General features: G+C 40.3%; 1 protein-coding gene and 1 long non-coding RNA gene across 2 annotated transcripts in view; one reads left to right on the top strand and one right to left on the bottom strand.

Moving 5' to 3' along the window:
* LOC139999412 (uncharacterized) overlaps positions 1–5,692 on the top strand; it is a 37,390-nt gene extending 31,698 nt beyond the window's left edge. Inside the window, exon 3 of the long non-coding RNA XR_011804858.1 lies at positions 28–5,692. This is a non-coding gene — a long non-coding RNA (uncharacterized lncRNA). The remainder of the gene's footprint in view (positions 1–27) is intronic.
* Positions 1–13,974, bottom strand: part of TMEM47 (transmembrane protein 47) — a 262,209-nt gene that overhangs the window by 19,402 nt on the left and 228,833 nt on the right. The window lies entirely within an intron of this gene.

Consider the following 13,974-nt stretch of genomic DNA (forward strand, 5'->3'; position numbering starts at 1 on the left):
TGATTGTGACCTTGCATATATTTCCAGATGCAATACTTTCAGCTTCTCCAGATCTCCATCCACCTCAACAAGATTGTCGTGAGCAGAACAGCCAGTCCCCCTATGAGGGTTCTCCTGCTGGAAAGACAGACCTGCCAAGGAGGACAGACTGGAAGAGAGAATAACTCAGACTCTCCACAAAAGAGGCAAAATAAAGTGATCTAGGGAAAAAGGGGAGAAAGAAACAAAATAACCATGAGGTTAATAATCAAGGGATATAGCAGGGATAAGTGCAAAAGCAAGAGGCTTACAAAATGCTGTGCTTTTTATTGCCAGTAAACAAGACACTTAAAGAAATCCAGCATTTCCTTGATTCAGTTTCATTCACAACATTGAGTTGAAGAACAATCCTCCCGAGTTTTGACAGTTACATTTTATAAACAAGGAAGTCTATGTACCAACAATAGAAGCTGTGCTCATCTCAAGACACATGTTCAATTTTCTTAAAATAAAAAGAGCTTTTTAGACTTACAAATAATGACAGATAAATATATGCATACATGTATATGTATGTGCATACATACACACTTACTTTCCCACATCATTCTTCAATTTGTTACACAAGCAACAGCATGTTACATACAGTAATATCTGGGCTGTAGGAATTGGAATGTTTACTAATGCCAAAACAACAAAAACAATCAAAAAACCAACCGGACTTGTCTGACTTACATGACTGTATAGCAATTACAGGAAAGAGCTTGTAGCTTTGCTACCAGCCTTCCTAATACTTACTCCTTAACAGCAATTTAGAAATTTATTATATCATTATTATTATAGTTGTTCATCCTGCATACTTCACTAACCTATAATACATTATTGTGGGTCTTTATATATAAACTTCTGCCTCTTATGTATGCAACCCTCCCATGTATTAAAAGTTCCATTTCAAATTGTGCAAATTCATAGGTGCTTAAACTTTTGGAACACACTGGAGTTTAACAGATCTACAGTGCAGTAAAAAATTAATTAATTAATTAATTAAAACAAAAACAAACAAACAAAAAGAGGCCAAGAGCAGGAAAGAACTGTGACAGTGGTTTTCCCTTCCATAAGGATGGACTTCAGGTTCAGGTCTTCTATGGCTCTGAAGCAGGAAGTGGGGGGATATCCTGATATCCTGGGTCCCACAGTCCACCAGGTTTGGCTACTTTGAACACAGTCCACAGTAATCAACATGTTTAGTGATCTTCATCAGTCATCACTGGCAAGTATGGGATACAAGGATGGCAAACTGTTCAGTCATGCTGGCTACAGCGGTTGGGTGCCATGACTTTTCTGCTACTTTCCTGTTGTCTTTCCTTCTGCACAGTGCATCAGCTCTGTCTTGGTGCCTAGAAATCTGTTCTCTATGTTTGCTGAAGAGCTGATGGGGAAGATTGAAGAGCCATAGTGGTCTGCTTACTTATTCTGACATAGCGTTTTGTGTGCTAAATAGTGTCTGTCACATTTTGATACAGTGATTTTTATTTTTATTTTTATTGAGTTTTCAATGATCTCTGATTGTTGACAGTCACAAATTCAACACCCATGATTATGGGCCAGTTCCTTCATCTATAAATGAACTAGAAAGAAAGTGATAAAAAACTGTTGACATATACAATGACCATGCTTGTCTGGGCTCACATTTTTCCCTTTCATTGCATCTGTGAAGGCAACAACAGGCTTAGGAAGGCTGTCTGGACTGTCATGCCAGCAGTATTATGTTTCTTGCCCCCCAATCCTATGATTATTCCATTGGTTCCATAGCGCAGCATTTCAAGAGAAGCTGAAGCACAAGAATGTCATAAAATTACAAAATGATTGTGATGGAACTGGCTGAAGGACATTACTGCATCGCTTAGGGAGAGCAAGCTTGCTGTCCTAAGGAAGCAATCAAAACAGGGAAGCAAGCCTAACATTTTTTGTCTTAACTCACTTGAAGACCTAATAGTCCTCCTGAGCTTTTCTTCCATGAAAAATAATGCTTTTCAAGTAGCAAAATAATCTCAGCTTCAGAAGGACAGTTTATCCAGAAGAGATTTATTTTTCTTAATTCAAAGTGAAGTAAAGATACATCTAACCCAAAGCTCCCAAGACATAAAAATCAAGTTATACATTTTTATAAAACCTATCAAGCAGAGGATGAAATACAGACATGTGTATATATGAGATTAAATGTTCCTAGTCCACTAATCATAAGATTTTAACTCCAGTTAATTCACCACTTCAATTCCCGTTAAAGACTTTTGGGACAACAAAAGAAATTTGCTGAGTAATCAGAAGGCCAACTATTTTTGAATGTGATAGTCCAAAGGGAAGGAAACATTTTCAGAGAACATCTTCCATCCTTGAAAACAGTATTTTCCAATTTGATTAGGATGCCATTAAGGTGAGTGCCTCCATCAGTTTCAATCATTATGGTGTTCTAGAGAAAGACTGCTGAACTTGGAAGAATCCAGGATTTAAAGTAATTTATAGTGCTCTGGAGAACCATTGCAGATCCTTGATAAGACTAGCCAACACTCTGATTCCCATTAAGTATTAATAGGTCTAGTTGGTCACATCTAATAACGGTAGATCTAACTATTACCTTGCATTACATAATATTCCTACAGTACGGTATAATAGAAGAGTTAGCATCCTAGCAACTTCTCTGCCTTCATTTAAATTCATAAAAAATGGAAGGCAAGCTAAGAAAGGGATTTCTCTAACAGTGAGGCTCTGACAGACTCATAAACATGACTCACAGGTAGCACTGCTTCTGGGCCTGTCTGTAAGCGTAAATGGTGTGTTTGCATGCTCTTTCCATTGCAGCGGAGGGAAGCTAAGCTAAGCACAGGTGCAAGACTGAAGGTTAGATTGGAAACTACTATTCAGATATGGGAGAAAAGGCACTTGTATAGTGGCAGGAAGAAGTAGAAAGGATTGAGTAGATACTTGTAGAGTTCTCCTTGCAGAAAAAAAAATGCTTTTTATGGTCGGTCCCTCTCTTGCTCTCTCTCTGTCTCTCATACATAATTTGTATGCCGAAGAACTGCATCTCTGCCTGTTGCTGCTCCTCTGTGCGAGGAGAAAGAGGAGATTTGAAGGCTTTGTGCAGAATCAGTGGCAAACCACAGTATGTTGTGTGCACAGCATGCTTGGAGCCCTTTTTTTGTCCAAGGAGACAAAAGCAAGCAGTACAAGACATAATTCTGCTCTCTGTATTCAGTGATGAGCAGGTGCTAACAACGTTTTTATTCATCCGTGTTGCTAAGCACCTAGGAGACCTTAACATAGATGAGGACCTCATTGCACTGAATCACTGTGCAGTCTTAGAACAAAAAGATCCCTTTCCTTTGCCCAAGAGATAAAGGATAGATTTAGGCAGAGTGGAATTTCAGCAAAACAAGTAGGATAGTATTAGTTAACCTGTAAAACTGTGGTCTCAGCAATCTTACATAGTGGTGGTTACTCTGGCTTGGAAAAGTTTTCTTCCTCCATATCCAAACCATCAAACCCAAAGCTGGCCTGTCAGCAGTTTGAATGTCAACAGTGATCATCAGGGACAGTCACGTAAACATTACAATTCTCCATTATAATGAATTTCTTCTATTATAAAGAAAGATCACTAACACAAAGTGCAGCAGTATTAAATAAATATATTCATAGAAGTTATTAATCAATGTAATAAGTCTGCAACCTAATCTATTCCAAAGTAATCACAGCAAAATAAACATAATTAAAAACATCCAAGCTGACATATGTCAAGACAAAGTATTTGTTAATAGATAACTACCACTGATTGTGAGTCATATAACAAGAGCGGATATGAAACTTTTTGTTAACTTTAAGAGGTATCATACCTTCTTCTGATCATAATCTAGATGATATTAAGCTTGCAGCTTAATGAACTCAACCAGCAAACAGATGCACTAGGAGGCAGAAGTTCACAGAAGTAATGCAATTTAATTATTTGTTTGCTTTCTGTGCTTTGCTGTACATCTGTGAAAGAAAAAGTCAGTTCCATGTGGCTTCTTAATCACTTATTACGTTTTTCAGGAAGACATGTATTTTTCTTCCACCCGAAGCCTGATCTTCTTGATTATTATTTCTGAAAGAAGCCAATAGGGATCACCTTGCACTAGGCTTAGAGGTAAATAACCAACAGACAAATTATTTTTCTATCTCTTTGTTAAAGCAAAACTACAAATTTCATTTGTTAAGGAGATAGTTTCCTTGAAATGAAATTATCTGTTGAATTTTTAATTAATATAAAACAAGAAAGTACACTGCCTTTTCATGCATGTAACCTTTTCTGAAAAAGTGGTTCCAAGCTGGATGGCGACTCATCACTTACATGTTCCATGGAAGTTGCTTGCTTATTGGTCTTCTAAGGAGGACAAAATATGATGCTGTTGCCCAAAGCACACATTGTTGCCACTTTGCTTGTGGCAACACAGGTTTGGAGTGGCTGAAAGCTAACATAGGAGTGGAAGGAGTCACACAGCCTACATGTAAGTCATATCTGGTCCCCACATCTGTAGGGCTGGATGCTAGCTTCTCTTTTCCTCCCATGTTCTGGGAATGCCCGCAGAAGCCCTAGGAGGTGTTGCAGGTCCCAGGGGTGCAGGCTGTTCTGCAAAGAGCCTTGCACAGGATCAGGTTTTCCCAGATCAGATTGAAATCAAACTGCCACAGCTTCTGCAGCATCTGTCCTTTGGATGGTGACTGCAAACATCAGGGTGCAGCTGTAATGCAGTCTGCGCTGTTCATGGGAAAAAAACCTGTGGTCCCGTGTCTGCCTGTTGAGTAGAAAATGGAGAGCATCATAATATCTCTCTTACTCTCACCAAGTCCTGTGGAACTTGTATTCTACTATTGTCAAGGAGAAATCGAGCAGGACTGGTTAACACCAATAATTTGGCAGTACTCTGGTTCTGACAGCTTCTCCAAAATTCTCATGTCCAGCAGACCACTAAGTCTCATTTCTCACCAAGAGGCGAGATTTTCAGCTCATTCCCATGACTCTAAAAAGCTGTGCAGTGAACTTATAATGAAATCATATCTCTTATGTTGACATAGCTAAAACACAATTAGGACAGTACTGAGAATATTGTATATGGAAAGCCCTGTACTTGTTTCTTTTCTGAGACTACAGTATCAGAAGGTGACAGTTATTTCAGCTATCAGAAAGGAAGTGAATTTTGAGTTTGCAGTGACACTTGGTACACAGACATGATATTACTTCTGATAGTATGCTAGATTACACTTCTGATATGTAGCAATGTATGCGCCTTAATAAATGAGAAACTTGTAAAATAATAATTCACTATGCATATTACTTGTGTCCATATGCCATGCCTTACTTTTTAATATTATTTTTACTTCATATAATAAAATACTTGCATTTCTGAGTCAGTTATGCCTCTGACCTGTCACTACAACTACATAGGTTTTGGACTCTCCCCCAAAGGGAGGGATCATCCCCTTTTCCAAAGATTGTGCTGCAGAAGATAGAAGTCCCACTGCTGTCTTTTATTTTCATGTATGCAACAAAGAGAGGAGACAAATAATTCTGATAGATCACTGAGACTTTATTGAAAAACAAAACAAAACTACTTTGTCTTTCCACGTTGTTATCTTCCACTGTATTTATCATTTCTGTATTCATCCCAATTAAACTTTAGAAACGGATTGCTTAGGCACAAATACAGTTTGCATCAATTAATTCTTCTTAACAACTAAAAATATCTGTTTTGAGTACTTGAATTCTATTATTTGGTCTGCCTTCCCAACAAAACCTTGCTAATCAAGAGAAGCCCAACTTCCCATCTTCTGCTTTATGCCAGCCAAATAATAATAATAATAATAATTGCAGATTGTTAAAGCACAATGCCATGCACTTCTCTCCTTCCCATTTTACCAAAAAAGTATACTGTGTTATGATTCATATAGTGAAATGCAATGTATACAAGTTTAAATGAGAAATATAGCAGTAACTTCTAGCAGAGCAGAGCTAATACAGAATGTCAGCTTCTTTCCGTAGCTATTTCCTTGATCACGTCAAATCACCATTTTTCTTGCACCTACAAACTCCACAGATTAGTAGATGACAGCGTCTCCCATAACATTCTCATAGACAAGTTCAGGAATTGTGGCCTATTTGAGTGGATGGATGGGGGAATGGATTGACAATTGTCTAGATGGCAGAGCTCAGAGGGTTGTGCTTGGTGGTGAGGATTCTAGTTGGAGGCCTGTAGCTAGCTAGTGGTGTCCCCCAGGGGTCAGTACTGGGTCCACTGCTGTTCAGCTTATTCATCAATGACCTGGATGATGGAATAGAGTGCACCCTCAGCAAATTTGCTGACAACACAAAGCTCGGAGGGGTGCCTGATACCTCAGAGGGATGTGCTGCCATTCAGAGGGACCTGGACAGGCTGGAGGGTTGGACTGAGAGGAACTTCAGGAAGTTCAACAAAGGCAAGTGCAGGATCTGCACCTAGGGAAGGATAACCCCAAGCACCAGTACAGGTGGGGGGTCGACCTGCTGTAGAGCAGCTCTGCAGAGAGGGGCCTGGGAGGCCTGGTGGACAGCAGGCTGACCATGAGCCAGCGATGTGCCCTTCACAGAATCACAGAATTTCTAGGTTGGAAGAGACCTCAAGATCATCGAGTCCAACCTCTAACCTAACACTAACAGTCCCCACTAAACCATATCCCTAAGCTCTACATCTAAACGTCTTTTGAAGACTTCCAGGGATGGTGACTCCACCACCTCCCTGGGCAGCCTATTCCAATGCCTCACAACCCTTTCAGTAAAGAAGCTCTTCCTAACATCTAACCTAAAACTCCCCTGGCGCAACTTTAGCCCATTCCCCCTCGTCCTGTCACCAGGCACGTGGGAGAACAGGCCAACCCCCACCTCTCTACAGCCTCCTTTAAGGTATCTGTAGAGAGCGATAAGGTCGCCCCTGAGCCTCCTCTTCTCCAGGCTGAACAAGCCCAGCTCCTTCAGCCGCTCCTCATAGGACTTGTTCTCCAGGCCCCTCACCAGCTTTGTCGCCCTTCTTTGGACCCGCTCAAGGACCTCGATGTCCTTCTTGTAGCGAGGGGCCCAAAACTGAACACAGTACTCGAGGTGCGGCCTCACCAGAGCCGAGTACAGGGGGACGATCACCTCCCTAGCCCTGCTGGTCACAGTGTTTCTGATACAAGCCAGGATGCCGTTGGCCTTCTTGGCCACCTGAGCACACTGCTGGCTCATATTCAGCCGACTGTCCACCATCACTCCCAGGTCCTTCTCTGCCTGGCAGCTCTCCAACCACTCATCTCCCAGCCTGTAGCTCTGCTTGGGGTTATTGCGCCCCAGGTGCAGGACCCGGCACTTGGCCTTGTTAAACTTCATGCAGTTGACCTCAGCCCACCGGTGCAGCCTATCCAGATCCTCCTGCAGAGCCTTCCTACCCTCGAGCAGATCGACACATGCACCTAACTTGGTGTCATCTGCAAACTTACTGAGGGTGCACTCAATGCCCTCGTCCAGATCATTGATGAAGATGTTAAAGAGGACCGGCCCCAGCACCGAGCCCTGGGGGACACCACTAGTGACTGGCCTCCAGCTGGATTGACTCCATTTACCACGACTCTTTGGGCCCGGCTATCCAGCCAGTTTCTAACCCAACGAAGCGTGCGCCAGTCCAAGCCAAGAGCAGCCAGTTTCTTGAGGAGAATGCTGTGGGAGACGGTGTCAAAAGCCTTGCTGAAGTCAAGGTAGACCACATCCACAGCCTTTCCCTCGTCCACCCAGCACGTCACTTTGTCATAGAAGGAGATCAGGTTCGTCAAGCAGGATCTGCCTTCCATAAACCCATGCTGACTGGGCCTGATCGCCTGCTTGCCCTTCAAGTGCCGCATGATGACTCCCAAGAGGATCTGCTCCATGAGCTTCCCTGGTACTGAGGTCAAACTGACAGGCCTGTAGTTCCCCGGGTCAGCCCTCCGACCCTTCTTGTAGATGGGTGTCACATTCGCTAGCCGCCAGTCAGCTGGGACCTCACCCGATAGCCAGGACTGCTGATAAATGATGGATAGGGGCTTGGCCAGCTCCTCTGCCAGTTCTCTCAGTGCCCTTGGGTGGATCCCATCCGGCCCCATGAACTTGTGCACATCCAAGTGCCGTAGCAGGTCACCAACCAGTTCTTCGTGGATGGTGAGGGCCACATCCTGCTCCCCATCCCCTTCCACCAGCTCAGGGTACTGGGTATCCAGAGAACAACCGGTATTGCCGCTAAAGACTGAGGCAAAGAAGGCATTGAGCACTTCCGCCTTTTCCTCATCTCTTGTAACTAAGTTTCCCCCTGCATCCAGTAAAGGATGGAGATTCTCCTTTGTCCTTGTCCTGGTTTCAGTTAGAACAGAATTAATTTTCTTCTGAGTAGCTGGTGGAATGCTGTGTTTTGGCTTAGGATGAGAAGAGTGCTGATAACACCCCGATGCTTTAATTGTTGCAGAGCAGTGCTTATACTAAGCCAAGGACATCTCAGCCTTTTTGTGTTGATGTATTTATAAAAGCGTTTTTTGTTATCTTTAACGGCAGTAGCCAGATTGAGCTCCAGATGAGCTTTGGCCTTCCTAATTTTGTCCCTGCACAGCCTCGCTACATCCTTATAGTCCTCCCTAGTGGCCTGCCCACTTTTCCAAAGATTATAAACCCTCTTTTTTCTCCTAAGTTCAAGCCACAGTTCTCTGTTCAGCCAGGCTGGTCTTCTTCCCCGCTGGCTCATCTTTGGGCACATGGGAACAGACCGCTCTTGGCCTTGTGGCCAAGAAGGCCAAGAGCATCCTTGGGTGCATTTGGAATAGTATTACCAGCAGGTCAAGGGAGGCCTTGAGATGTGATCTTTAATCTTCAGAGGGAGAGAAGACCAGAAAATCCTAAAAAGTTGTTATAGGTTATGTAAAAGATTAAAGGTTTATAGGTTACACCTCTCTGAAAAACTGTGACGGTGGAGGAAGTTTTTTAATTTAATTTTGAGAAATTTAAACAAACATCGGGTTTATGATATATTCTAAACTATGCCTGAACAGTTGAAATGAAAACCTATTTAACAAACATTCTTATTCTCACACAGGCTGGCAGAACAAAAGAGACAACCTTAGTTATTGTAATTCAGGAGTATTACATGGATAAAAAGCTTTAGTGCAAATACAGAAAATAACTTAAAAGCATTAATTTATAATTCCTACTTAGACAGTCAAGAGACTAGGTTCAGGTTCATCATAGATGGCAAAAGATATGTATATATTTATATATATATGTATATTAAAAGGTGTTAAGAAAATGGGGAATGAAATCACTATATAAGTATTTTAATTTCAAGGCCAGTTTTAACACACTTCCTTTTTATTTTTTTTTTCTTTTAAGTGAAGAAGAGATTTAAAATCTTTGCAGTATGTTTGGTCACCAAAATAGTTCAATAAATGAGAAATTAATGAAAATATTTGTTTTGGAGTTTTACAGCCCTTTATTGTCGACTGTTAGAAGGCAAATTGAATATACTAAATAAAAGAGTAAAAAAAAAAAAAAAAGTCTTTAAGTCTTTCTTTGAGAAAGCTGAAATAAAGCATTTTAACATTTCTAAAAAGAAAGCCCATCCTTAAAATACCTGAACAACTGTCCCACCAAGAGTAACTTCCTCCACTCTACCCACATGACTCACTTTGACTTTTAAGACTGGATGAAAAAGAGAGATAAAACAATAAGAGAAAACCTGCACAGTGGAACCAGAATGGTTTGAGGCACCTTCCCACCAGCTCCTAAGAAAGTAGGAAAGTCACTATCCTTCTCAAGGAGGAAAATAGAGTAACCAGGCCATGAACCTTGAACACCTACTAGAAGCCAGAGAACAATCAAACATAGTTTTGTGGAAAAGGAGTTGTATGCCAAACAGTAGGCACACATTTTACCCAGAACTACTCTTTAGTAGCTCACCTGTCTTCCCAGGACTCAGGTATCAAATCCTGCTGACTGCTTCAAAAGGAAAAGATTGAAAATGAACACAGCCTGTGTCTTCTGAACTGTCAGAGACCCACGACCACTACAAATTCATGCAGAAGAAGGGTCATACCTGCTATCATTTTAAATATTTATTGATAGTTGATCAGCTTACCTGGGTTATGCCTGCTCTAGCTAACAACAATACCCAGCTATAATTTTTAGGTAAAATAATATTGATATACATATTCAAGAACCACATATTCAAGAGACAGACCAATTTCCTCTGATTGTTCTAGCCTGGAAACAATGTGTATTCAGTCTCATCTTTGAAAGCCAGAAGTGATGAGGTAGCTAATCTCCTATTCTCTAGTACCGGTGGATATATGTTATATTGCTGGTTGTATCTGCAGCATTTAGATGCACTAACAAGGGTCACACACTGTTATCTGACAGAGTGAAAAGAATCCAGGCATAATGTATTGATGCCTTCTTTTTCCCCCTCCCACATAAACAGACAAAAGAAGCAATCGCAACAAGCTGTACCTCCAGCTCTAGCCTTATGGTATTGGGTATAAAACTAGTCTGGAGAGGGGAAGAACTGATTCCCCCATGTAAGCCTATACAGGAAAATAAATAAATAAATAAAGGATTAAAGAAAACATCTGGTGGATATACAGCTCTGCCAGTGCATCGCCATGTATTATCACAAAGACCAATTGCTTTACATGAACAATTCGTGAATGAAAACCAGGCTGTAGGGGAAAAAAAAAAAAAAAAGGAAAAAAAAAAAACAGGCAAAAGGAAGAAGACTGATAGTTCAGGCAGAACATTTTAAAGAAACAACAGAGACAGTTCAGTATTTCTAGTTTGAAGTACACATATTGCATTTGGTCAATTCTGTATGCAGCAGAAAAGACGCACAAGATTTTGTACTAAGAACAAAAGCTGATGTGGTTACAAAGCACCTTGTAACCACATGGCAATCATATCCTTTTACCTCACCAATAATTATTATGTTATATTCCACCAGCCAGTCTTTAAATAGACCTGGAGCTATGATATACTTGAAGGTCCAGGTGGAATAATCTCTTTAATAACGTTACAATGACCAAGCTGAATTTTTTATTATTAAATAATAATAATCCAGAGTTGATTTTAAAGAGCGGAGAACAGTCTGTGACTGCAAAATCAAAGATGCGAGTAAAGATTTGTGATATTCCACAACATAAACATATAGCATCAGGTACACTGAAAAGTACCTGCTTACCAACTCAAGATGTTATTTGAATGCTCCAAGGAGACCTGAGAATTTGGATGATGAAAATGTAAACACGTCTCCCACAGACCCGTAAATGCATTACTTAATGCACTACTGGAAAGAACAATGTAATGTAAAGTATTGCAAAGATGAGCAGGGAATAAGAGTTTGCATGATAAAATACAGAATTTGTTGGTTTACCAGGAATTGCTGGAGAACAACTTAGGTAGTATTTCTTTAACAGGGCAGTAAAAAGTTTTAACCACTGTTTTCACACAGACTTATTGACAACACAACCAGTTTTATCATATAGTATTTTTGCTAATAAGGTAACTCTGAAAGAGATCTCAGGTTCCCTTTCATGTCATCAACCATAAAATAAGGTAATAACTGAATATTCCTTCTGTGTAACTTCAAGTTATTTTTCATTAAAAATATGTTGGCAACATACCAAATAAATCTTATTTTTAATAATTACTTCTCTATATATGTGTGTGTATATGCACATAGTGACAGCATTGGATTGCCTAATGGATTGTAAGTTACCTAACTTTACTTGAAATACCCACATATATACATAAAACAAAAAATATTTATCTTTTGTTTTAAAGATCTTTAGCACAGTGCATCAAATGTTTGTTCAAATAAAGGCATATTAAAATTCCAAACTGAAGCTAACTTCACTTTATTCAAAATAGTATGTGAGAGTCTTGTGCAAATAATATTTATTTATTTATTTATTTATTTATTACACATAACATGGTATGAGCTACTGATTTTACCCACAAAAAATCTGGGAATTAAAATTGGAAACACCACATGACAGTCTATGTTATTCTCCCAGCTCTGTCTCTTAGACAAGATTGTAAAACAAAAGCCGCTTCTTTAGACTTCTCTCAGGCTCACACACCAGTTTTCCTCAAGCTTTTCTCAGCCTAAGACATCTTACACTTTGCCCCAAACAATACCATATAAAGACCCTCTGCCAAGATCACCAGATTTCCCAAGTAATTTTGCATCAGCATCAGTTTTGAGAGAAAGCATTTTTTTTAATTGATCTGTTTGCTCCCTTGATTCAGATATGTTTAGGGTTAGGGAGCAGAAGTGTTACTCTCAAGGCAGGTTTAGGACATACTGGCAGTCTGGAAGGAAATATGATTTTAAAGGTAACCTTTGGGATTCCACAAATCCCTAGAGAAGCTTCTCTAGGAAGATTTAAAGTGTTGAACCCCACCTATATCAATATATGCAGCAGGTATATTTTTAACTTTCTACCAAATAATTATTTCAGAATGCAACAGCATGACGTGGAGCATATGTGTAGCAAAAAATATTCTCTGTAGAAAAAATAAAAATAGCAAGAGATATAAATTTGGCAGTCAACTCATGTATTGCTCAAGTAAGGCTTGGCCTAACTGCATATCCCCAGAAAGGCCCTAAAGTTCTTGCCACATTTAAAAACAGCATTAGTAAAATTTGGTTTACACTTGGTAAAAAGCATGGCAAGTGTTAACACTTCACAGCAGTACTGTGCAGCAGTCAAAGATAAGAAGGCTATACTTCAGTTAAACCCTTAGGACAAAATTATTTGGACAGAGTACTCTCACCAGCTTTACTGGCCAGAGACATCAGTGACTTGCAGCCTTCCATTTTTAAGTGCCTTAGGAGCTTTCACAGCAATCAAACACAAGACCAGATGTACTGTGCACACAGCTTATCTACAGAAGATACCACCCTGATTCTTGCAAGGCAACAGTCTGCCCTCACTTTGGGGCCCTGGGGCTGGGCACGTGCTCTCATTCCCAAAGGGAAGCAAGAAGTGACCAGTGGCAGCATTGACCCTGCACAAACAACCTCAGCAAGATAAAAAGGTGACTCTGCTGTGCTTTTGCTCAGTGCTGGCATCTGCATCACCATTTCTGCTTGGATCAGGAGCGGGCTTTTGATGTACTTTCCCCCCCCCTTTTTTATTTCTCAGTGGGCAGGGGCATCAGAGTTCACTGCCTGGGGCTCCTTTTGGATGAAACTAAACCAGAAATCATTCCCTGAACATGTACCTAATGTGCTTTAACTGATAATAGAGCTTCAGTCCATGAGAAGATACCAGAGAGCAAACCAATCACTCTGAAAGTATATTCTCCATGTCCCCAGAGTTGTTTAGCTCCATAAATCCAATTTTATTGGGTTGCAGAGTTTGCTGATGCAGATAGAGAAATTTGGCAATCCCAGCATAAGATAAACCTTGATCTTCTGTCTCTTGATTTAAAGACGACACTGATTTTTTTTTTTTGTTATTATTATTTTTTAAAACAGAAAAAGAGATTATGTAATTTGTATATATGCTTTATTTTAGTCCAGATGGTAGAGGATGAGACCTTTTGAGAGTATGGTATTTCACAGATTCTTGGGAGTTCGACTGTGTTTAATCCTTTACACCTTCTAAAAGATTTGACTTACTCCTAGAGAAATTATTTCTTACTTGTGGCTAGCTACAGACTAGCTCTATATAAACTTGGTTTTATACCTCCATGGTAGTTCAGGAGCATTGATCTCCTAAACACAGTTAAGGAGTGGGCTGATAACAACAGAACTTACTGTGCCATTTTGGAAATGTTCAAGGTGTTCCCTAGAAGTTTCTCTTCAAGTAATACAAATATCAGCTTCACTTACCTTATGAGGTCAGAAAGAGTCACAGAACAAAATAGCTTAGCTGATG

This window comes from Anas platyrhynchos, chromosome 1, assembly GCF_047663525.1.
Source record: "Anas platyrhynchos isolate ZD024472 breed Pekin duck chromosome 1, IASCAAS_PekinDuck_T2T, whole genome shotgun sequence".
Taxonomy (NCBI): domain Eukaryota; kingdom Metazoa; phylum Chordata; class Aves; order Anseriformes; family Anatidae; genus Anas; species Anas platyrhynchos.